At 41.9% G+C, this 22709-nt stretch overlaps 1 protein-coding gene across 1 annotated transcript in view; it reads left to right on the top strand.

Moving 5' to 3' along the window:
• Positions 1–970: 970 nt before the first annotated feature.
• RARB (retinoic acid receptor beta) overlaps positions 971–22709 on the top strand; it is a 703788-nt gene continuing 682049 nt past the window's right edge. The window contains exon 1 of the mRNA XM_081825597.1: positions 971–1031. The gene's annotated coding sequence lies outside the window, so the exon portion shown is untranslated. The remainder of the gene's footprint in view (positions 1032–22709) is intronic.

Genomic DNA, 22709 nt, shown 5'->3' with positions numbered 1-22709 from the left:
CATTTATGAATGAAAGTGCTCTGCATCCCAGTGGCTCTCCTTTTGAACTGGCTCATCCATTACTGGGGTAATGATTTTCCATCTGGGCAACAGCAAAGCCAAAGGCTTATTACACAGGCAACATAAAGTTAAAAAGACATTATGAATAAAACGTTGGCTCATGCCGGCTTTTGCCAACTCTTCTTCTGAGAAGATTGTCTGATGCCGATACGTGTTTATTACACTTAATAATGTTTACATAATTCTTCCTTGAGCTCATTAGAGCTGTCAGATCAGAAGTAAATGTGTTCCCCCCTCTGTTTATCTCTAAAGACTTCTCAGTCAATAAAGCAAGATGAATGACATCCAGGGCGCAGACAGCGTACTCTCGGGCTTTGCAAATGCTGCCAAGTTAAACCTTCGGTTCGGGTGGGCTCCTGGATTTTAGGACTGCATCTGATCAACCCCTTAGTTCTCTGAGCAAGAGTAGTGCCTCTCTCAACTTTACTGTGCTTGGAATCATCCCAGGAGCTTGTTAAAATACTCATTGCTGGGTCTTATCCCTAGAGATTTTGTTTCCATTGATCTGGGATGGGGCTCAGAAATTTGCATTTCTAGCAAGCTCTCCGGTGATGGTGATTCTGCTCTGGCATGGACCATACTCGCCCTGTTCTAGAGGTCATTTCAATCATCTCTCTTGTTGGGGGCTACCCATTGCCAATTCGGGGCTTCCTAGTCTATGCAATGCATTAGCAGCAGCGGCCACGACGGCAGCGAAGGCAGAAGCAGCAGCAGCCGCAGCCGCCGCGGTCGTCACAGCTCGCGTGCAAACTACACCGGGCCCGCGTGGTTCCGCGAGGTTGTCGGCCAGCGTGGGGGGGAGGGGCCTGAGCCCAAGGGCGGGGCCTGGCGCTCGGGGGCGGGGCTTGGGGCTCGAGGGCGGGGCGCAGGGAGCAGGCTCCCGCTGCCTGCTCTCGGCGGCGGCGGCGGCAGGGGCTGAGGGCACAGCCAGCGGGCGGCGCGCCGCGGACTCCGAGACAGCCCGCGGAAAGGTAAAGCCAGGAGAGCGCGCTGGCGGGTCTTCCTGTCGGCAGCTGCTGTCCAAGTCCCAGAGCGTCCCCGGCGCCCTAAGCGGCGTCTGGGCTCCCAGGGTATTTGCATAGCATCCAAGGACCGCTGCTGAGCCAGGGTTTGGCGTGTACTGCGGCTGGGCCCGGGGCTAGGGGCTTGGGGGTCTGCAGCGGGAGCCTGCGGCCATCCCAGGACATCCGGACTCGGAGACTACTTTGCGCTGCGGTTCTCTTCCAAGTTCCCTTTATTGCTATTGTCTTAGCGCCTCCCGGCTGACAGTCTCCCCGGACTCCAGCTTTGTTCTCATCAGGCCAAACCCGCGGTCCCCTAGGGCGTGAACCCGGGAGTCGCTGGCAAGTGGCACCTGCCAGCCGGATCCGCCCAGGCTCCCTTGCTAGGTCCAGGGCTGTCCTGCACTGGGGACACCACGAGACCTGGAGCCCACAGGGGCAGCGGTACTAGCCCCACTCCCCGGTGTGGACTGGGATACCCGCTAGGGCGTTCAACCTCTGGGATGCGCGTGTTTTGGGGCTGGAGAAAGGGCTAGAAAAAGTTTGGAGCCTCGGTTGGGACTAAGGAGCCGGCAGCGCTGGGTTGCACATGGCAGGAGTTGGAGAGAGTGCTGGGGGCCTGGCGCCGGGCAGAGGGACACGGACAGAGAGGGAACCCTGGAGGCTGAGGTTACAAGCCTGGACTGTCAGCAGAGATGGGGTGCTTGTGAGAGTGTTAGCAAGAAAAGGACGGGTGTGATTACAGAGAAGATGGGCGAAAAAGAGGAAGAGAGCTGTACTAGGGATATACGTAATTGCAGTGCACTTTTTTCCACCTTCAGGTATTTTGGAAAAAACTGTGCCATAGGATGCTTTCTTGAACCCTAACTCCTGGAGGTGGGATGGAGGTGGGGGGAGGGATAAGTTTCACCTAGCTCTGGAGCTGGCTTTTAAAGCGAACAGGTGACAGAAGACTTCTTAGTGTGTGTGTGTATGTGTGTGCCTGTCTGTGTTTGTGTGTGCGTGTGTGTGTGTGTGTGCGCGCGCGGCGCCCGCAGCGGCCAGGGATGCTGGACCGCCCGCCGAGCCGCCCCCCCGCCCTGCGCCCCCTCCATCTCGCCACAGCGCTGTGAGTTTTCCTGTCACTCCTCGCCCGAGGCTGCCAGGCGAGAGGCTAAGCGATGGTCGCGGAGTGCAGCAGACAAAAGGGTGCACTTGGACGACCCTCCGAGGGCGAGGCGGCTGGTATGTGTGTGTGTGTGTGTGTCTGGAGGACATCCCCTTCCTGCCAGCTAGAGAGAAAACGCTGGTAGCGGAGGAATGAGCTTGGAGCGGGAGAAAGGTGAGATGGAGCACAGGAGAAGAAACATAACGGGAAGAAGAAGGAGAGCAGAGATTTAAAAGCCTCTTGCCTGATTGGCTGTAAAATTATAAGTTAATCTTAAAAAGAGATGTTGGGGGTGGGGACCCTGAAGCTAAAATTCTAGAGAATGGGGGCACATTTAGTTTGATTAATAAAGGTATTGTAGTGAGCGGTGTGCAAGTAAGTCTGAAACCTTCGCAGAAGTTTATTGCTGGTTTTAGCTAACCTCCTTGACACATCTTTCCAGCACCTACTCTGGAAGTACCTTTTGACTGTCAGAAAGAAGTAAAAGGCATATATACACAAATAAAACGCAACTAAAATGAAGTTTAAATGAAGCTTTGAACAGGATTAAACGGCTTGTGTAACTGCTGAATGTTGCTAAAGTACTGTCAGAGCTATAAAATAGCCAGACAAAAATAAAGGAAAAAATAATTGTAACAAGAAAATGAAGGCTTTCCAAGAACTTCCGTAATGAACACATAACAATTGATGGTATGATGCAGTAATTATTTTCGTATTTACGCCATTAACGATTGTAATTTAACGTTAATGTCCTGGTATTTTATTCCTTCCCATTTGCAGACAAAAGCGCATCTGAGACACCATCAGGGAGTAATTTGGTAATATAGAGTCATGAATAGAAAACACTAAACCATGCTCAGAACTCTGACAACATAAAGCGTGAGACAAAATAACCTCATTTGCTGTTTATTATCTGTCTTTATAATTCTGTTTACCATCATTTGCATAAATGAATAGCTAAATTGTATAGTATATCCTTTTTAGGAAAAAAAAATACTTGATGCTTATAGATATACTGGGGGGTGAGACTAATCCGTAATCCTTACATTAAGCAAGAAAAGGATAGAAAAAAAACTTTGTGGGATTAGAAGTCATCTGGAAATAATCAGAATGCAAATTCAACCTACTTTAGGCATCCTTATTTTATTTAACTTGGTGCAAGTAGTTTTTAACTATATATGTAATTAGTCGATGGGCAGACCTTAGACTTCTTTCCTAGCTAATCTTAACCAAACCAAACCAAAGTACTGTAACTTACATCATGAAGCAATTTTGCTAACCTGAAAAACTCTTTTTTTTTTATTCAAACTTTCAAAGGGTACATTTTCTAAAATTGAGAAGGAAGAAATTTATTGGAGAAAGCTCAAAACAAAATTCTTTTAGCAGAAACTTAAGTTATTAACATTCTGAGACAAACATCAGAGTTTGTACATTTTAAAACTATTGTGGATTATTTTAACTTTAGGATCTTTGCTAAAAGTGCCTTGCTCATATGATAAAGAGAACAATTAAGAACTGTATTAAAAAGGCTCTGAAGTAACATGCCAGCAAAACAGCTGAGCAGAACATGTAGTGGTTGGGAGGAATCGGTCAATCACATGAATGTTTAAAAAAATCCATTTATTCTTGTGAGGCACACAGAATATCACAATGATTGAATGCCTCTTTTCCTTTCCATACAAATACACTGGTTTCATGTGAAACAGCACAATTACTACCTAAGAGTGGATTCCATGTGGGAATAAGGACCTTGTATGTATTTTAAGCTCTGGGGGAAAAAAAACAACACAGTAAGTGACAAGCAAGCTGTGCATTATGGTGGAGACTGGTGATTGCATAAGATTAGGGCAAGTTCTTACAGTTTTGCTGGTTACAAACTTGGGAAATGCAACTGTGTGAACAAAGTACATTTGAATACAGGTTTAATTACTCTCTTCACCCTTAAAGAAAGTCACTGTTCCTGTTACCACTTTTATATTACAAATATTTCAAAGGCTCCCCGATTTCTCTATATTTCTATTTTTCTTTAAATCCCTGATCTGTAGACAAGTTCTGTTTTGAAGGCTAAAGTCTGACTTTGGGTTAATTCATTCATTTCTGTGACACATTTACTAAGTCTCTATTATTAACGAAAAGATATTGCAGTAGGTGCTAGGGATTCAAGGATGGGTTAGACTCAGTCGCTGTACTTAGAAAGTGAGGGAGGCAGTTATTGGATAAATACATGTAATAAAATGCACTAAGTAGCAATCTATCCTAGGGCTTTGGAATGAGATAGAATGGGCTCAACTTTCAGCTCTGCCTCTTACCAGCTGTGAGAACTTGATCAAGTTTTTAAACCTCTCTGAGCCTCAATTTTGTTATCTGGTAAATGAGGGAAATAATACCTCTCTAGATCACAGAGTTGTGAAGATCACATGTCAACATATCTTAATGTCTTCCATCTTGAAAACAAATCCTGAGTCCCACACTTCTCCACATCCCTCACTTCATTTCTTTCTTCTACGTCCTTGTCAAATTTCTGGTGAGGCTTGTCTGTATAAGGTGGCTTCACTTTCTCTCTCCTTTACTACGCATCCATCCTACTCCAACATGGCTTCTGCCTCCACCATTTAGAAAAGCAACTTTTATTGAGATCAGCAGTGACCACTATGTGGTCTGATCCAGTGAGCTACATTCTTACTCAGATGCTCTTCTGGGAGCATTTGCAAGAGTTGACTGGTCCCTCTTCCTTCATAAGTTGTATTTTCTTTTTTCTTTTTAAGATTTTATTTATTTATTTATCTGGTAGAGAGAGAGAGAGCACAAGCAGGGGGAGTAACAGGCTCCCCACTGAGCAGGGAGCCTGATGCGGGTCTCGATTTCCAGGACCCTGGGATCATGACCTGAGCTGAAGGCAGACGCTTAACCAACTGAGCCACCCAGGCATCCCTATAAGTTAACTTTTCTTGGCATGGGTGACTCTGGTATGGTTTCTTTGACACTGTACATCCCCAGTTTTCCTCCTTAGGCTTTTATTATTTCTCAGCTAGCTCCTCTTTCATTAGTCTGTCTCTGAATAAAGGTGGGATCTTTCTAACCTTGGGAATCTATCCTGGACCCTCTTCTTAGCTCCCCAGCCCCCCCTCCCTTTAAGTAATTTCTTCCATTCTCATAGCTCTAAATCTTATCTATAGGCTAAGTTTATTTCTTTAGTTCATACCTGACCTCTGAGCTCCAGAAGAATCTATTCAACTATCTACTTCTCCGACGTTTCCCAAGCATCTATAACTTCTTACATTAGAAATTAAAATCTATATTTCTACTACCACAGTACACCAAATTTATTCTCCTCTCAGTCTTTCTCATTTGGGGAAATGGTGCTACCATATATCCAGTTGTGCATTTCAGGAACTTTACCCCTTTGCCACCAATATATTTCTTTTTTTTTTTTTTTTTTAAAGATTTCATTTATTTATTTGAGACAGAGAGAATGAGAGAGAGAGAGCACATGAGAGGGGGGAGGGTCAGAGGCAGAAGCAGGCTCCCTGCCGAGCAGGGAGCCCGATGTGGGACTCGATCCCGGGACTCCAGGATCATGACCTGAGCCGAAGGCAGTCGCCTAACCAACTGAGCCACCCAGGCGCCCCCACCAATATATTTCTTAATTCATCATGTACTTTGTGTTCTGGGTGGGTGTTTACCTGATATACACAGATCTGCCTCCTGGTTTTGGTGGTTTATAATCTGTGTCTGCTCTGATGCAGTGTTCTGGCCATACCAGCTGATAAGCAATTTTTTCACTGTTACTCCTGCTTGTATCTACCTGCTCTGTCCATTTCCATTTCAACCTCCAGAGTCCAGGTCAATAACACCTCTTACCTATATTTTTGTCTGGATGTGATGCAGTTGTGTGTAAATTATTATTAGTATCACTCTTTAAAGTTAAATTGACTTGCATCCTTTTACATTTTGTATGAGATACATTTTACACAACTGAGCACTAGGAAGTTGGATGTCAATAAAGAAGGGCATCTTCTTTGCAAGGTATCCCACCAATTTAATACTGAGTGGTGGGATAACTTGTAAGGAGGAAGTCCTTTATGGGAAGGGAAATACGCTTGGTTGACTTCTATACTGAAACAACAAATTATGGAATCTTCGGTTGTCAATGTTTTGCCAAATTTGGAATACTTCCCTAGGTTTAATTTTAGGAAAATGAAGTCAGGTAAAGTTCTACCACTAAAGGAAGTAAGCTTAAGTAATTGTAATCTTTAATGGTCTGTCTCATTGTTTGTTTCTTTATATTTGACCAACAGACGAGATTTAATCAAAAGCTTATCTAGAAACATAACTAAAAGATTGAGTATAAGTCATGCTAAATGTTCAGGTACAGATTTTTTGACAAATAGAAAAGGAAGGCAAAAATAACTGGATGAGATGAGATGTATAGTCAGTGGACTCCGGAATTGTTCGCTGTTCCAGCTTTGCCCGCTTTGGCTGGGAGTCCAGTGTTCTTAGCAAAACAGGCATCCTTGAGTCACTTCACTTTGTATTTAGTCCCTTTGGAGTTACGAAGTTTTACTTCAACAGGGTAGCAATGACATCCATGTAACCATGTAAACAAGATTCAAATGATCGCTCCATGCTGTTCTTGGAACTCAAAGATCACGAAAAGTAGGAGTTTTAATTTTCTAGAGATAGAGGCATTTCCCTTTACAAAAGAGGGACAGGAATGTAAGAATTGGTTCAATTGTAAATGCACTTCATTTTCTCTGGTAGTTTTACAGTGCTGGTCCTGGCTTTAACCTTCGATGACACTGGGCTGCAGGGTTGGTCTTCTAGGAATCTTCTTTACTTTCTTTCTTTCTTTCTTTTTTTTTTAAGATTTTATTTATTATTTATTTGAGAGAGAGAGAGAAAGCAAGAGCGAACACAAGCAGGGTGAAGGGCAGAGGGAGAAGCAGGCTCCCCATTGAGCAGGGAGTCTGATGTGGGGCTCAATCCCACAAAGGCAGATGCTTAACTGAACCACCCAGGGGCCCTTCACTTGCTTTCTTTTTGCTCTCTTCCTTCTTGCTTCTCTCCCACTAGTATTTCTTTCCTTCTTCTTCAGTGCTTCTCTTTTTACTTCACTTTCTCTTAGTCCTTTGCTTTCTTACTCCCCTTCTGCTTTCCCTCATCCTTTGTCTTTTTTCATCTTCCTTTTATAAGCAAAACTGAACAGAATAGAAAGATGTACATGAGCTTTTGTCCCTGGTGTTACTTTGATTCTAGGATTTAATTTACCACATTGCCCCTGCCTTTTGTACTGGGTGGTCTTTGCATCCATCACTTCAAACTTATCTCCAGGATAGGTGAGATATCTTAAGGTATCTTAAAATTCTTGCCTTGTTTCCCTCTGCCAACAAATGAACATGTAAGAGGTAGAAGAAAGGGATTGGTAAATTATTTTGTGGATCCATGCTACCAAGTTCTAGAGTGACCTTTTCCCAAGAAGTAGTCCTTATTCCCAAGAAGTAGTGATATTAAGGTAGCAAGCCTGCTTCCTGAGCCCAGATACCATTTTGGAAGATACATGTCCATCTTGACAATGATGATGACAACTAGAATAATAGCCTAAATGACAGTAACTAATATTTATTGAGTGCTTGGCATGTGCTAAACTCTGTGCTAAATGCTTGATACATTTTGTTTTGTTTATTCCTCACTCTCAGCAGGTCCATATTATAGGTGAGGAAACATTAAACAAGGTTAAATTACTTATGCAAAGGATGCAAGATTAAAATCATGGGAATGACAACTCCGATCTTCTGAGCTGTCATGCTCTATACTGCAGAAGAGACACGTCCTCAGCAACACCCAGGTTCTCTATCTCTGAATATATTCAAGTTGAGTGAGTTTCTGGAATGCCCTGAAGCCATAGTATCTGCTTTAATGATATTTTTAAAGAATTGATGAGTGAGGGGCGTGGCGTTCATTCGTCCTATGGGCTCAACCCATATAGGTCAGTTGGGTAAATCTTAGGTTAGATATTTCATGGGAAAGCGTGGTAAAGGTAACTCATCATAGTCTGTCTGTCCAAAGTGGTTAGTGGGGAAGCCTAAAATCTAGTGGGATTTTTAGACTGGGATGGCATATACACCATAGGCTTCGGAAAAGAATTAAGAGATTTTAGTGGTTGCCTGCTCTTCTTTGTCTCTCTCAAGGCAATGTGCCTTTTAATTTGGAGGTACACATGTTATAGTCTTCAGTGAGAATGAATGCTATAAAACACTGGGTTTGAGCAGAGGAGAAATAAGAGGTCATTATGTAGGGGAAATGAACCTTGATCAAGGAATGAGAAAAAGGGAACCTCCTCTTCTGTAAACTGAGGTAGTTGCAATTAGTGTTCTCTTTGGCTCTTTGCAGAGGCCATGCTCCGTGATGTTATACACAGGGAGGGACTGAGTATAAAGGAGACAGCAGTTGGCATTTGGTGCTGAGTGTCTCACAAGGGATTCCCAAATGAATCCTGTGTTCTAACAAAGTTCATCACAGAACTTCGTTTGAATAACATGAGAACACGGGCAGTAAAAAAAGAGTATCCCAACAACTTTCTGATTGGTGACCTTGTTGCTCCCATGTCTCATATAGTAACTAGATTGCCCTTTTTCAGATGTCACTCAGAATACGACACTTACTGTGTGCGGGTCCTCCAGTGGCTTCCCACGTCTCACTCTTACTAAAATCCCAAGACCATACAGTAGCCTAAGAGACTTCATGATCTAGCCCCCTGTTATCCTTCTAACTTCATCTGCTGATTTCCTTTGTTGAATGAATGAGTGAATGACTCTTGAGTAAGCCAGGGAAAATCCAGGGTGCTCAGTCATATTGCTGAATAAATAAGGAAGGAGAGACTTACAGTTTTAATGGGGACACTGGAGACATGAAGGTTAGAAACGAAAGGCATAAGAACAATTTAGTGTGTAGATAAATGAGGATAAAATTAGTATATCAGAACTGCTGGATGATGACCTAGAGTTTTCATCATTTATTTTTTTCATTCATTTAATAAGTATTTATTGAGAATCTACTATGTACCAGGCACTAGTGTAAAGACTAGATGTCCATCAGTGAAAAAGAACGCGTGGCTGACATTCTATTAAGAGACAATAGAGTGGACACCTAAAACTATAATTTTAGGTAACAATACATTTTATGAAGAGAACTAGCATAGAGTTAGAGGGAGATAGGTTTAACTACGGATCCCATACCTTCCTGGTTTTAAACACTGAGTAATGTGGTCATCTGTTCCCCTCTCTCCTGTACTGAAAATGGTACTGCTCTCCGAGATGAATCCAGTTTAAACAGTCTTTTATTGAGTGAATATATTGTCTTATCTTCCTTATGATTTTTCCGCTAGTAAAAGAAGGCTGACTTTATTTAAAAAACAGAGTTTGACAAAAGAAGGTCCCAAATTGATGGTCTGTGAATGTGCTCTGCATTTAATTTTAAAACTGTAGCAAATGTCTCACAGACACAATGGCAACTGTAGTATTCTTTTGATAAATAATTTAATAAAGAAGTCAAATTTAGAGTAGAGAGCTCTTTCTTGCCAAACATATCAATACATTCAACATTATATTTAAGAGAGTTAAAGAGATAATTCTGAAAAATTTAATTTGAAGAGGTTCAGTTTCCCTGTGATTTATACACTACTTACTTAATTTTCTCAGTATCAATTTTGGCCCATTTATTTTTCGGTTTGTGTTAATTTGTTATGGCAGAGATAGAAAATGGATACAGGCTCCAAATCAATATGATTGGCTTAGAAACATAAATGATTAATGACAATGTCACATCAACAAAGAAATAATGATTGCTATGGATGAAGCATTCAGACGCTTTCTGATATTATCTACTGGGGTCACTGGTGACCCATGGGACCTGTTTAGTTTTCTATCACTGCCTTAATAAATTAACACAAACTTACTAGCTTATAACATCACAAATTTATTATGTCAGTTTCTGTAGGTGAGAAGTCTAGGCATGTATGCATGGCTGATACTCTGTTTAGGGTCTCACAAGACCAAAAAATTAAGGTATTGGCCAGTCTGAGCTTTTAGCTGGAAGTTCTGGGAAAGAATTTGCTTCTAGGCTCATTCATGTTGTTGGAAGAATTCATTTCCATTGGTGGTGGGACTGAGGTCCTCATTTCCTTGCTGGCTGTCAGCTGGGGATCATTCTCAACTTCTTAAGGTATTTCTTGGCTCATGGACCCTTCTGTCTTCAGAACCAGCAACAATGAGTTCAGCCCTTCTTTTGCTTCAAGTCTCTGACTTCTTCTTTTCCTACATCTCATCTGCCTCCAAGCAGAGGAAGTTCTCTGTTTAATAGGGGCTCACATGATAAGATTGGGCTCACCCAGATAATCCAAGATAATCTCCCTATTATAAGGTAAACTGATTAATAATCTTTTTTTTTTTTAGATTTTATTTATTTATTTATTTGGGAGAGAGAGAGTGAGAGAATGCGGGAGTGGAGGAGGAGCAGAGGGAGAGGGACAAGCAGATTCAATGCTGAGCTCAGAGTCAGGTGAGAGGCTTGATCCCACAACCCAGATATCATACCTGAGTTGGACACTTAACCGACTGAGCCACCCAGGCACTCCAAACTGATTAGTAATCTTAATTACATCTGCCAAGTCCCTTTTTTCAAATAGGGTAGCATATTTACCAGAATGACATCAGGGAGTGAAAGATATGGGGGTCAAAATTTTGCCTACCACGGGGCCTATGAGATCTACCTCTGGGAATGTACTTGTCAGCTGGGACAGACTAGATGATCTGACTGAATTAATTGGAAACCTGTAACTTTTGGTGAAGGGAAGAGTGGTGTTATTTTAGTACATCCCATAACGGAGCCACTGCAGATTAAAAACACCCATAGTATTAAATAAAACAAAACAAAAATTGATTATTTAATTTTGGAAGACATGGTCTCCAAAAAACCAAGCTTAAATAAACAAGGAAACTTTTGTTTTTTGGGGTAGAACATTCAAATGCCTTCAAGAGTCCGAAGTCAGAAAGGGAGGCAGGCAGAATGTGTAAAAATAGTAATATGGGCTAAGAATGTGAAAGAAGGTGGCCGTAACTCAGCTCCAGGTACTTGTTTTGCTCCTGAGCAATTTCTTTCTTTTTTTTTTTTCTTCAAAGATCATATTTTTAAGTGATCTCTACACCTGACATGGGGCTCGAACTCACAACCCCATGATCGAGAGTCATAGGCTCCACTGATGGAGCCAGCCAAGCGCCCCTCGAGCAATTTCTGCCTGGTAATGGCAAATATCTGACTTGAAATGAGGGTTTAGAAATCTGGAATTTTGTGTGACTCTGGATATCTGTATGAAATATCCAGGTTTGTTTTTTTTTTTTAATGCTGACAAAATCAAAATTAAAAATAATAGGAGCATGAAAACCTAATATATTTGAGATTAAATTTGCTTTGTGGGCTGCCAGTTGGCAATTGATGGTTTTACTCATACTAAGTAAAGTGCATGTTTGAGAAAAAAAAGTATTGAATCTGATTAAAAAATACTTAATTTAGGAATTGTCATTGACAAAGATATTAAAATACTCCAGTAGAGTAACATGGGGAAATTTTCGGTTGCTGCTTCTGCATGTGACAGTATGACTTAATGTTCTACTTATTTTAACCTATCTGGGAAAGAAAGGGAAAATAATTAATGCAACAATATTGTTTCTGGAGTGTTTGACTTTACATAAGTGTTTAAATGCCACTTTTTCTTGGTTTATACTTTTCAAGTTTGCACAAGCAAAAGGAATCCAGAAAGGGTGTGATGAATTATCGACTGAATTTTAAAGAGCATGAAGGAACAGTTTGGATAATTCAAGCACAGATCTCAATCTGGACAAATTGCATTTATCTTTAGTGTTAACCTTAAAAAGAAAAGCTGGTTATTTTACCAGTAAAAAATAGATTTATTTGGGAATAACAGAGAATTGCAATTTGGGACATGCAAGCTATGGCAAAACCATAAACAAGTCCAACAAAAGGGAGAGGAACTTTATTTTATAGAGAAGAAGGAGGCAATTGGGAGGGGTTGTTTTGAATGAAAGTCCTTTGGAGAAAAGCAGCAGTTCAGCGTGATGAGAGTTTCACACTGGCTGAGTCACAGGGTAGTGGATTTCTTGTAGGAGATGCAATGTACATCTTTACCTTTTGGGGCCCATAACTGATGATTCTTTCTGTTGAGATTCTTCTGTTAGGACCTGCAATTGACAATCCTTCCTGTAATTGACCTTGCATGTATGGCTCCCCCTTCTAGCCTTTTGACTCAACCTCAGGAGGTTTCCCTTTATTAATTTTCACAAGAGATAGGGAGAATACCCTTTAAAAAACTGACTTCAAAGGAGAATTTATTTTACAATGTATCAAAGTGCATGAAGAGGCACTGGAGAAAATACATTCTACAGATTGAGTTTGAGGCTCCATCTGGATGGGAGTAGGGGGTGATAGGATTGTGGAATAGTTGAGAGCACAGCTCCATCAGTCACACTGAGTGGACTTTGAATTAGGGCTCTACCACTCACCAGACGTGTGGCCCTGGGCAAGGGGTATTTCTCTTCTTGACGCTCAGTTTTCTCACCTGCAAAATGGGATCATTATCACCTAACCCTGAGACGGTTGTGAAGATTAAATGGACACATGCATGTAAAGCCCTGGGTTTTTTACGACATGATTCTAGATGGGGGCACCCAGGATTTCATCATCGACCATCCATTCTCATGCTGTAGATTTAAAAATGACAGAACATACAACTGCCTAGATTGGAACAGTGCTTATTTGTCCCTTATTAAATGAAGTGGTAAAGTTGTAAAGGAATGGAATAGTTAGAATTGGGTTCATCGCGTCCTGGCCCCTTGTTGCCTTATTTGAGGTGGATGGAGGGTTTTCTGTTTCCCAGAAGTTCCCTGTGCTGTGGTTTCATAGCAAAGCATTTGGATTTGGTGCCTAAGGACCCGGATCCAGGAACTGCTTTTACGATTTTCCAGCCAAGCCATATGAATATGGGCAATATACACATGTTCTCTGAGCTTTAGAGTCCCTTTGTATGAAAGAGAAACCCAAGTTTCCTAACTCACAATGAGTTTCAAAGGATTGCTTGAGGGATGTATGTAAATACTTTTTATAGATTTGGAATCTAAATGCTTCGTATTTGCTACTATTCCTACTAGGCCACTTTCTTTGATCTGGCATGAGTAAGAGGGAAGGAAAATGTGACGATGACACCCAGCACAGCCACTACTGAATCATTAATAAGTATTTATGGAGCATCTATTCTCTTTCAGCTATCCTAGGTGCAGGGGATAAAAACAAAACAAACAAACAAATGCAAACCAATTACACAGTGCCTTTGGGAAGTCATGTTCTAGCTAGGAATATAAACATCATAATACACACTGATTCAGATTCTTGCCAAGTTTTGGAGAGCAGTAGGGCGGTAGTGTGGGGGAGGAAATCCAGGAAGACACTCTAAATGAAATACCATTATAATATTTTTTGACTGGAGATAGGTATCTGGGAGATATTCTTTTTTTTTTTTTTAAGATTTATTTATTTATTTTAGAGAGAGAGAGAGCAGTGGGGAGGGGCAGAGGGAGAGGGAGAGATAGTCTTAAGCAGACTCTGCGCTGATCACAGAGCCCAGTGCAGGGCTGGATCTCATGACCCTGAGATCATGACCTGAGCCGAAACCAAGAGTCCCCACGCTTAACTGACTATGGCACCCAGGCACCCTCCAAGAGATGTTCTAAAAGATAAAAACAACCAAACTAAACCAAATGTTTCCCTATTTGCTTTCTCAAACTTGAGACACCGTATATTTAACAGAATGAATCCATGGACATAGTCCCAGTTTTTCCACCTAAGGTCATATTTCTAAAAATATTATGTAAGATTTAAAAATACAATTAGAGGGGCCCCTGGGTGGCTCAGATGGTTGAGTGTCTGCCTTCGGCTCAGGTCATGATCCCAGGGTCCTGGGATTGAGCCCTGAGTCAGGCTCCCCGCTCAGCAGGGAGTCTCCTTCTCCCTTTCCCCCTGCCCCTGCTTGTGATCTTGCTCTCTCAAATTAGGAAAAAAAAGTAATTTACCTGCCATAGCCCTAATGATAACATCAACATAGATTGTACATAAAAATGTACACACAAACCCTGTTCTTCAGTCTTAGCACATGGCCAAATGCTTGTAATTGGTCAGAATTGCTGCTTAGATGAGGGCTACTGTAACCTTGGTAAGCTACAATAATGAATCAGAAAGTCCCTATTTAATGTAGGATATTCCAGAAAGTGTGTTATAATTTTGATGCCTGTAAAGTACTGTATAGGATTTTAGTAAGGTGAAGCTCAGAACTAGAGTTCAAAGAAAAAAAAATCAAACCAAATTTATAGTAACCCCTTACATCAAAACTGGAGGCTATGCTCATATTTTAGAGGAGTAGAAAAATTAGACCAACGGGAGGCAAGTTAATTATGTAACTCTAATCCCAATAGTCTTTTTTAATATAGCAAATAACAATACAGTAGTTTACTGTTAATGAAATCATTAGCAAACATTTTGTAATTATAAATAGGAGTTTTATACTGATTAATGATAATGGTTGTACAGTAGGGTTAGAAAGTATAGAAATTCTAGAAATTGTTATTTTGAGCTTATTCATGCATATATTTGGGAATTTTATATCTATTGTCTGTTATATTATTATGTGGAGCTAATGCATAAAATTATATATGAAAGGTCCTATTAAAATATGGCACTTTTGGAGTTTTAATAATCAGAAGACAGCAAATATATTCCAGGACCCTTGTTTTTAATTGATGCAGTCTGTTTTTGTGCTCCAAAGGCCTAATGATGCATTAACAGTTGTCCGTTTTTGTTGGTTCGATTTTCTATTGAGCAACATTCCTGAGAGTAATAGAATGAAGTAGGGAGGGACAAGATTGAGGACTGCCCAAGACTGGCTACAGTTATGGAAATAAGCAAATGATGGGAAATAAGTCAGGTTGTTTTCATTTTTAGTTCTTATCAGAGATTCATTGTATTTAGATATAAAGCGTGGAAACCATCTCATTATAAATTCAAAGCTATAGTTAGATCAGCATATTAAAAAGTACTTTAGAATGAAATTATTTTATCATTTTGAGTTCTTTATTTTCCTTATAGAATAATAAATGCCAATTGGGCTGCAAATTACAGAGGATTATCTTCTCTCCTTTTAAGAGTTAGTAATATGGAATATTATTTTGTGGGGGCATTTGATTTGGGGATTGAGGGAGTGACCTTATTAGCACCAGACTCCCTTGGCCAATAATCTCATGACTATGAGATATATATTAAATCCTTTTCTATTTATATTCTTTGGCAGGCCATTATTCATTGTTACTGTGGAAATTTTGTTAAGTAATAGTTCTCTTGAGAAATCATGGGTGCTTTTTCGAGGTCACGATTTCCTATGAGCTGAAAGAGTAGGCCGTCCATCCTCTCTTCAGTTAAGAATCCATCCTGTACCCATTTTCTTTAACACGTGCTTTATTTGTAAGGTTTCTGACATTCCTTTCTTCCGAGAACTTAAGAGTGATATATCACACTATTTTGTGAAGTAAAATTGATTAGAGGAAACAATAAACATAACTCTTTAAGCATGAAACTCAATATATTTTGAATACTGGGCTGGCCTGCCTCAGCAGCCCATGCGGCCATTCTCCAGAGAATGCTGGGCTGTGCCAGAGGCCTCCCAGTAAACAGTCCTCACAGGATTTCTTCTTATGGCGGAAAGAATTTCACCCTTGACCTTTACTATTATTGTTTTGCTCTGACATGACAAAAATCCATCACTTCTAGATATTGATACCCATTCATTGCTGTCAAGTTATTGCCAGAAGGGGAAAACCAGCTAATTTGGGGTGTGTGGGGTGTATGTGTGTGTGTGTGTTTGTGTGTGTGTGTGTGTGTTCAACATCTATCTAGAGGTTTTAATGGTAGCCATTTTTTAAAAATTGGATTAATTGAGCAATGCTGCGGAGTAGAGGATCACATATTATATTTTACTGAATTTCAAGGGTCACATGAAGGCAGCTCCCGTTTCTAAATCTGTGACACTTCAAACAATCTGTTCCCAGACAGAAGTCGACCTGAATGAATGAGGGGACAACAGAAGGCGGCAGGTAAACCATGTATTTTAAAAGATAGGGAGACTTCATTTCAGATCTTATCTTTAGTCCTTCTAAGCTGTGGGACCCAGACAAGTTGCTTCACTGTTCTGAATTTGTTTGTTCACCTATAAAAGAGATGCAGTGGCACCTACCTGTGAGAATATGTTGAATTTACATAGGCAAAGTACCTGGCACTTTATACGCTCATTATACTGAGTTCCATCCGCTCATTTCCTTTGTGGGCACATGTACATTTGAATCCGGTATTTACCTCCTGACTGCTCATCCAACAGCAAGGTGGTAGATCACATCAGCATGAAAATTAAGTAAGTGTTTTATTTCTCTAAGTAGGGTCCTCACATAAGCAGCATCACCCGGGAGCTTGTCAGAAATGGACACCCTCTGGCCCCACCACAGATCGGCTGAATCAGAACCTGCAAGCCCCCCCGGGGGATCGCGTGCACGGCGAAGTTTGAGAAGCACTGATGTCGACCATGACATTTCTCTCCTGGCAAAGTCGAACTGTTGTGCTATTTGCTGTTCATTTTTTTTCCCACCATTCACCTGTTGTTTTGGTGATGTTTGGGGGGGAGAGGTATTCTCTCGGCACTGGTCCCTTGGGGCACATCTGTGTGCACACCTCCATACACGTCAGTGGAACGTCCCTCAGCAGAGGGCCTGGCACAAGTAGAAGCTCAATAAATGTTTATTGAGTGAAATAAAACAGCCCACAGTCAGACAGGCAGACTCTCCCATCTGTTCTGCAGACACACAGCAGCCCTAGAAGGGCCTGGAGAGAGATGAATGTGCTTGAGGTCTTTGCCAGGAGGCATTACCCATACCCAATGGGGAGGAGGGGTTTGCTCACTGCTGTTCTTGCCAGGAGATCTGCTGAGGTTCTGAAAGCCTGTCAAATGTGTGCAGCCAGAACAAAGGACAGGGTGCTTCCTTTGAAGCTTCCTGGCAAACCTCATGCCACAATGCTTTGGGAGCAGTTATCTTTGATGCTAGTCTTTTTTGCTCACGAGGGACAAAGGAGTAGGTACAGGGGCAGTGCACCATGGTCATATTTTCCTTACCCCTGTGACTAACTGGCCTAGGTCTCAAAATGTCTCTGTTGATTTCACACGTGATGCTGCTGGTTGACAGGTGGGCATGGGGTATGGTGGCTGTAGGGGAAGCTGGAAAGCTGATGTTACCCAGTGAAAGGTGGAATGGCTGGAGAAGAGCTTGCTGTCTGGGGCACTGTGAGACACAGGAAGCTGTGGCCTCTTCAGAGTTTGGCAAATGAATTATACTACCATGGTCTTGGACAGATCAAACATGGCACCTTCCTGGTCTATCAAATTGCAATAAATATATTGAGATCAGGTTTTGTTGACCTAAACCCAGAGTATATTTCCATGGAGTTCACTCTGAAGTCCCTGGACCTGTGAGATCTGGAACCTGCTTCCTCAGTGGTTAGTGCTCTACCACTCCTCTGTTCCTGCTCCCAAGGCCAGTCTTGGCAAAACTGTCAGGCAGGAGGCTTCTTTTTGGAGCCATCTCACCTCATTTTCTGACTCTGCTCAGTTTTAGAAACCTGGTGAACTCAGAATGACAAACGTCCTCCTCTTCAGCAAACTCCTCCTCCATCCTCGCTGCAAAATCTCTCTCCCTGTTCTTCTGTCCATCAAACTCCCATTTACCCAGTGCAGCCAATCCCAGTGTGGAGTTAGGAGGAAAACAATGAGATTAACATATATTCAAGAGTAAAATCTCCCCTAATCCTTTTAAGGACATCTTTCTTTTTTAACCTGGATGGAATCTTTATTCATGGGAATTTGCAATGATCTGAGTGACATTTAAAAAAGTGTATAGCAGATTTTTAGGTAAAGGAGACATTGATCAGTACCATCTTTTGGCTAATAGCACCTACAAACAGACAAATGCCCCTATTTCAGTTGCTTAGTAAAATCAACTTTATGGAATAAGTGTAATGGCATCATACCTGGGCTGAGGAGGTAAGAGGATTGCTCCATGCACTCCTTCAGGGACCCAGGATGACAGAGGCTCTGCCATCTTCCATGCCTGGTTTGCTAGGTGCCCTGGGGTATTGGCATCCATTTGGCAGTTGGGGCAAGAGAGAAGATCATGCAACGGGGCCGGGGGGGGAACAATTCATGGGGTACAACAGCAGGAGGTGTGCGTGACTTCCGCTCATTTTCCATTGTCAAAAATTGAATCACGTGGCCATGCTCATCTGCGAAGGAGGCTAGGAAATGCAGCCTCGCTGGGTGCCAGATTTGGTGATCATCCATTCATCCTTGCGGCTGTATGTGTAGGAAGTGCTCTGTTCCTTTTTTTCCTTTCTCCTGCAACTCCTCAGAGAGGTTTGACATTCCCTCCCCCTCCTGAGAGGCAATTCTCTGCAGCAGAAAGCCCCCCTCCACCCACCTGAAGAACAAAAATAGAATCTTGGCATGCCACATTTTGATGGTTGCCAGCAGTTAATCCAGACTCAATTTCCTGTATTTCACAAGGATGTTGTGAGAATTAATAAATTATTTTAAGTGATTATCATCCCTTTGATCATTGTCTTTGTCCTGTGCTATTATGGTTTATACGATGCAGGCACAGACTTATACAATACCTCAGTTAGAGGCAGAGTGCTTTTTTATTATCCTACCTACCACAGGAGGAAGCAGAGATGCACATAGGTCAAAAGACATTTTTTAAAAAAAATTTTTAAAGACTTATTTATTTATTTTAGGGGCAGCTGGGTGTCTCAGTTGGTTAAGCAACTGACTCTTGATTTGGGCTCAGGTAGCGATCTTGGGGTTGTTAGATCAAGCCCCGCATGGGGCTCAGAGTCTATTTTTCCCTCTCCTTCTACTTCTCCCCTGCTCACTTGCTCTCTCTCTTTCAAATTTATTTATTTATTTGTTTGTTTGTTTATTTATTTAAGAGAGAGTGCAGGGAGGGTGTGCAGAAGGAGAGAGGGTCTTAGAAGGAGAGAGAGTCTTAAGTAGACTCTGTGCTGACCGTGGAGCCCAACTCGGAGTTCGATCCCACAACCCTGAGATCGCAGCCTGAGCTAAAACCAAGAGTCCTGAGGCTTAACCGACTGCACCACCCAGGTACCCCTAAAAGACATATTCTGTCCAATGCAATAAGGTTTCTCTTGCATGAAACACCCTTTCCATTATTATAATTTTTAAAAAGCTAGAATTTTATGGAAAGAAAAGATAAGACAAAAATGATTGTATGTCTTTTTTTAATTTGTGTGGTGGCTCTGGAATCTGCCTGCTGGGTGGCTTTGGGCAAGTTAATTAGCTACTCTGTGTCTCAAATTCCCTAATCTGTAAAATGGAACAAATCACCTCTTGGGTTGTTTTGTGGAGTAAATAAGGTAATGGATGTTAAGTGTTTAAGATAATATCTTGAACACAACATGTGCTTTGTAAATACTAGCTATTACTATTTTTTTAAAAGATCTGTTTATTCGTGAGAGAAAGAGAGCGAGCATGCATGAGTACTATATATGTATATATATATATATATTTTTTTTTTTTTTTAATTCCAGGAGAATTGGTATCTAGTGCAGGGAATCCAAAGAAGAAATTATAGGGTATGTGGCCTTGTGTTCCTGGCAAAAGTGAAGTGGAGGTAGAAAATGTGACAGCAACAATACCTATTTGCAGAAGGGAACATGCTGCTTTTTAGTAAGCTATTCAGATAGGAAGCAAACCTTTGGATGAGCTACAGCCAATAAATGCTGCCCCTCTTGGGAGGTACAGAAACTTTTGCAAAGAGCACAGATTTCTAGGGCTGCCTATGGGCACTGACAGTGTCCAGATTTCCTTAGTGGGCTGTGGTGACTTCTTCCCCTGAGTGGTTGCATCCCTGGGAAGACCAGAAGACCTTCTGTTCCTTGAGTCAGTGTACATGCTCCTTCACGGTCAGCAATGGAGTTTTCTGTTCTTGGTGCTGAAGGTAAGCTGTTTTAGCCATTCCGACCAATGAATCTATGCAGCTGTGAGAAAACAAACTTTCTTCTTCTAGGGTTGAAATTTAAAAAAAAGTAAAAAAATAAAAGGAAGAGAAGGGCATAGAATCCAGGGTTAGGGGATATTAAGCAGTTGTATTTATATATAAGATTCAGATTTAATAACCTCTTAACAGTCCCTCTGTCAGTGCTTCTCCAACTTTATTGTGCAAACAAATCACTAGGAGATCTTGGTAAAATATGAATCCTGACTCAGCTGATCTGCGGTGGGGCCTGAGATTCTGCATTTCTTTTTTTTTTTTTTTAAAGATTTTATTTATTTATTTGACAGAGAGATAGAGAGCACAGTAGGCAGAGAGAGAAGGAGAAGCAGACTCTCCACTGAGCAGGGAGCCTGACGCGGGGCTCGATCCCAGGACCCCGGGATCATGACCTGAGCCGAAGGCAGCCGCTTAACTGACTGAGCCACCCAGGCGCCCCGAGATTCTGCATTTCTAATAAGCTCCCATTTGATTTGGATGCTGCTGGTCCAGGACCACACTTTGAATAACAGAATGCTACATTGCTTTGTTGTTGGGGTTTTGTTTTGTTTGGTGAACAGGGTATGGAATAAAAGTAGCTGTTTCTCCCAGAATGGAGAAGCTGGGACCCTTTAGAACAGTGGTTCACCAAGTGTGAACCCAGTAAGTCACCATGTACATCACCGGGGAATGTGTTAGGAAGGCAAAATGTTGGGCCCCTCCCCAGATTTTCTCAATCAGATGGCCAAAGGATGGGCCCCAGCTGTCTGTTTCCAAGCCCTGGGGGTGATTCTGACATAAAGTTTGAGAACAATTGCAGGAGAGCAGCTGACCCTGGCTTTGAAAGGTCTGGTGATCGTATCAGCAATCCTATAGAATGGCTCTAGGCTCCTAGATCTTGTCTCCTGGTCTCTTTCTGCTCAGTTTCAAATTGGATTCCTTGGGTTATTACATCCGAGTCATTAAATTCTTCAAAGTCTTAGCTTTTTGTATGAATCCTTCCATCCTTGTTCTGCATTCTTTATGTGGGGACCACACAAAAGCAAATGTGCCTCCAAAATAAAGCCTGGGACATTATTTCAGGGTGTAGTGATTTCCAAGTGGCTGTGAGTCTTAAGTCTCTGCTGAGAACTCCCTTTGGTTGTGGTATTGGGACCAATTGTCCAGGTTGGCTTGAAACTGAGAAGTTTCCCACAGCGTAGGACTGTCAGTATTTACACCAGGTCCCAGGTGATGGGTCACCCTAGTTGTAGGCTATTGTTGTTCCAGCTTTAAAGTTGGAATCATCTGGAGATTCTGTTAAAATGCAAGGTCTGCTGATTCAGTTCTTCTAGGTTGGAGCTGGACAGTCTGCATTTCCAACAAGCCCCCAGGTGACATCCTGCTGCTGATCTGTGGACCACACTTGGGCACCAGGGCAGTATATCAACCTTGGGATACAGAGCTGGCCTACATGCAGATAAATCAGGGTATCCCATAGCCGCTTATACCAAAGATGGGCTCCTAGGCCCTGACAAAGTCAAGGAAAATTTTGGAGCCATCTACAAAGCTTTAGAATTGTGGGTTTTGCCTACAAAAATATGGTATCTACACATCTCTACCTTTTTGGACTGTGGTTCTTTAACCCATCAAATCCAATACCCTTTATAAAAAATTGTTCTTTATAAGGGCAGGTGACTGCTGTTGGCCCATGAATAGAACGTTGTCAAGCTTGCTGTTTTCTCAGTTTGTGTTTGGGTACTACTTACTAATTGTCCTAGTTTGGGCTAAGCATCTGCACATGACCTGTGTGTCTCTGCCTCACAAATGGTTCATCTGCCCTTCAGTTTTTACAGCTGTGGTCGACCACAGGGTCTTTTGCTATTTGCAGGGTTTCTGCTTTTCAGCATAATGAGTTTTGCTTTATCCATATCCCGCTTTACTAATTGCAACACAGCAGCACATTCTATATCCCATCTGTTTCCATGATTGATTGTCTTTTACTTCAGAGTGTCCTAGAGAGTTATTAAGAAAAAAACCAGGCTTCAGTGTGACCTTTAAGATCATCATAAATTGTGTTTGTATCCAAGTATAGTAGCCTACACATTAGGACCACCCAAAGCACAAGAGATAATTTATTTGCTGTTGACTATGTGATTTCTCCTTACTCTTCACTCTGGACAGGCACGCACTGAGGCTTTTTGCCTTGTTGTGTCTTCTTTCTGCTTATATCCCCCCATAATTAGTGTTCTTATCTACACACTTAATCTTTTCATTGATGGAGACAGAGAGGTGGTGCCTATGGCAGAGCTTAGTAAT

Source organism: Leptonychotes weddellii, chromosome 1, assembly GCF_054177405.1.
Source record: "Leptonychotes weddellii isolate Sample4059 chromosome 1, ASM5417740v2, whole genome shotgun sequence".
Taxonomy (NCBI): domain Eukaryota; kingdom Metazoa; phylum Chordata; class Mammalia; order Carnivora; family Phocidae; genus Leptonychotes; species Leptonychotes weddellii.
This window is presented reverse-complemented; position numbering and strand designations above follow the sequence as displayed.